This window comes from Limulus polyphemus, unplaced genomic scaffold, assembly GCF_000517525.1.
Source record: "Limulus polyphemus unplaced genomic scaffold, Limulus_polyphemus-2.1.2 Scaffold1789, whole genome shotgun sequence".
Classification (NCBI taxonomy): Eukaryota; Metazoa; Arthropoda; class Merostomata; order Xiphosura; family Limulidae; genus Limulus; species Limulus polyphemus.
In genome coordinates this window covers 105,981-109,915 of record NW_013667399.1, presented here as the reverse complement: position 1 = coordinate 109,915, position 3,935 = coordinate 105,981, and positions in this window count along the sequence as shown.

The window sequence follows — 3,935 nt, the reverse complement described above, 5'->3', positions numbered from 1 at the left end:
TACTTTAATCCTGCCTAAAAGAATTTCAATTTGAGGGTAGGTTGGTAGAGATCTTGATGAGCAATAAAATCGAATCTGGTATACAAAAATATAGCTAATAAAAAGGGAAAAAAAGACTCACAGATTAATTTATTCTAATCCTGACTGAAATAATTTCAATTATATAGTTTACCCTCACTGCAAGTTCCTGAAATCAGTAGTTGAAAAGTTGCAAGCAAATAGAGGCGTCACCGAGCCAGTGAATTCACTTGTATATCCTACATTGATTCAGGTTGTGTAGGTGTTTGTCCGCGAAATCCTCCCACAGTTTTGGAGCTAGTTGGGCCAATATTGGCAGGGGGTGTCATCATCTATATGAATTAGCCTTCTTAATAAGGGGGACTAATCCGCGCCTCGAAACTCACCAATCATGATGTAACGAGAAGGTTTTCAGGGTATCTGAACCAGTTATATTGATACGATTGTGTATTTCTGGACCTCCTCGATCACTGTTTGAAATACTTGCTCTGATGTCACTGGTGGGTGTCCTAATAAAGTTCAGACCCCTCTTTGGGTAGATTTAGAAGTAATTGGGGATAATGGAAGAGCTTGATCGGTACATTGGGGGAATTTATGCTAGTCATAATAAAGAACGTAATAACTATATACATATTTACGTGTTTATGCATCACTTGGTTGGTTTGTTTAGCGTTTTATGGCGCAAAGCAACTAGGCTATCTGCGCCAACCCATCACTTTGTCTCAACCAAGATAACCGTATTTATTTATGCAATGCATACTTTGGAAAATACGGTCACATCTTGTTTAAGGTAACTGGGCTTTAATATAACCCAGGCAATTAATTCCAACACTGATGGGATTTGGTGTTAAATATTTTTGACTGACTCTTACCAGGGAACCATTAACCACAAACATCGTGGACACGCTAGTAATTCGATGCATAAATGATTTATAGAAAGGTGTTTAAAAACCCTATTACATACAGTCGGTAATTCTAGGGTTATAGTTATATAGTTTTATTTAAATTGTTAAGCCTAACATAAAATGCGATAACGTATTAATTGAGGTTTAAAAAAGAAAGTGAAATATAGTATCTCAAATCTTGAAAAATAAACAGATCTTTCAGATGGGAAAACATTTATAATTTTCTTTTATATACTGTGGTAATTCTTTCAATTACAAATGAATAATATATATTTTGTGATTTTTAAACTATATGTAAACATTAGTTCACCTTCTCTTGATTTATGTTATGTCAATACTTGAAAATATCAAATACAGATCTAAACGGAGACTGTAAAACGAGAAGTTTCACTTTAAAAATTATTTTTCTAGAAGTAGGCATTGGATAGTACAACAGCATATTTACTTCAGAATTTATACCCAGTTTTGAAATTAAGATCACATGTAAATATTTTATTACAAAAAAGTAATTAGAGAAAAAATTAGGAAAGTAAACACAATAGCTAATATGTTGTTAAATCTTCTTGTTATCCAAATACAAGTTTGACTGGGTAATGAAAAAAACTATTATAAATGTATGACGTTTTGACAAGATTATGTCATCCTCATGTACAAATAGTTTACAGAGACGCATTAATCGTATATGTACAGTATGGAACAAAGAGGTCAAATAACGGGATATTGCTTTACAGCCTAGTATAGGTATCTTGGTACCCTGGGGTGTTGGTTTAAGATGGGTCTGTTAAGATAGCTTCCTATATCTTGCGTTTATTGATGTTTGGTTCTTTGTTTAAAATTAGTGTTTTGTATAGATATACTGTGGTTTCTTTGAGTTGCAACACCTCGGGGTACCAAAGATACCTATACTATCTCAGGTATAATAAGTTTATCACAGTTTGAGATGTAATGGCGTTGCTATGTGGTTGTTCAGCTGAACAACCAACGCCATTATATCTCAAACTGTGATAAACGTATCCTGCCTAAGATAGGCAAAGTTAAGAGTGAAAACTTTGTTGAACAAACAGACGTCAACATCTATATCAAATGCATCTAAATATGTGAAGCAATCTCCCGTCATGTGACCTATTTGATCCATACTGTATTCATGTGTCTGTAAACTACTTGCACCTGAGGATGTCCTAATCTTGTCAAAACATCGTACATTTATCATAAAGTTTTCTTCTTTACCTAGTCAAACCGTCTCCAAACTTTTATTTTCTACAAAGTGGGTTCCTCTTCATCAAATTTACATTCTTGTAAACCAGTTCTCTTTTAATCAAATAATTTTTTTTACAGTGAGAGTTGGAGTCTCTTTATATCATAAGTTTGTTGAATTACTTATTTTAAATAATCTATTGCTATATATTAATATCCAACCATCCTCACAAGGAGTGCAACTGTTTCCTTTTATACTCATGGTGTAGAAATCAAGGTATAAAATGCATAACTTTAAATAAAGACTACATATTAGAGGAAACGTGTTTTATAAATTAACCAAAGGCTATTCCATCTTCTAAAACCCTAAATGTTATGCAAATAATACTCCACAAAAACAATCTATATCCCTATCATATTTGTTAACATATATGCACAGAATTCAAGAGAAATTTAATTTTTTTTCAAACAAGATTAATTAATAATAGCATCATATGTCAGAAGTTTGTTCTTGAAGTATTAAAACTGCTCATTTAAACTTAGTTGCTTTGATTTGAATAACTCCGAAATGCAAACAACAATGTATATATATCACATTACACTCACTCATTTTAATCTTAAAAAGAATTACATTATTTACCTGGGGTCTAACAAAAATCATTAAACAAGTTATGCTGAAACCACAAAAACAATATTTATCGATAATGTATAGTAAGGTGCTTGTTCTTGGACTTTTCTAACATAATTTCCTGCATTTTGGGAATTATTTTATTACCATCAGAAGATTTGTATTTAAGTGTCTTTTTTATCAGCCACCCACTTCAGTTTGCCATTAAGAAAAATTGGGTAATGTTATCGTTTCAAAACCTTCTTAAATCTTAACATTTATTGACTATAAAACCATATTTGACAGTATTAAGAAGAAAAGAATAAAAATATGCAGGAGACATAACCTGCATGGAATGAAGAATCTGAGATACTTGTTTTGTTGCAAGGGTATTGTACTACCCTAATACTCTAATAAGGGTTTCTTTTTCTTATGGATATTAAAAAACATCAATTTTTTTCCATCTTCCTGGGTTGGGAACTCATACAAGAATTGAGCTGTGAAGCATTCTAAAAAAAGCACCACCTGTTATAAATTCACAAAAATCACCAGGACAGTCAGACTATTCCTCATCAGAGAACTGATTATCATTGTTACCAACGGTAGTACTGCAAATGTAAACGTAGAATAAAATTCCAATTCATCTGACAAGAATGAACTTTTGAAGTATAACACTAATGCACACACACATATCCATCCACACAATGTCATATGAAAACTTTTCTGCTTATCTATAGAGGATATTTAAATAGTTCCATATGTAATTGTTTTACACTCACAAAAAAGAAACCTATCATTCTATAAGTATTTGAAGAATTTGTAGCATTTTGCCACAATTTAATTCTTCGTATTGTGTTGGCTAACAATACCAAGAATTAAATTGTGGTGAAATGCTAGAAGTTCTTCAAATACCTATAGAATGACAGGTTGCTTTTTTGTGAGTATAAAAAACTTAAATACACCATTTCGATTTTCGATACCTCACTACTATAAATGCTTGTTTTGGTCTGAAATTTCATTTGGTGGTAGTGTCCAGGGTCACTGATGAAGAGTGAAATTCTCCGAAACTAGTCTGGCTCAAAGACACACCCCAATGAAAGGATAGACCATTTCAAGCTTTTACTTGTTGTTAAACAAATGTTTAAACAACTCTATTCAATTAAGTTCCATGTATAGTTTATTTCATTGAATAATATAAAATATTTTAAAGT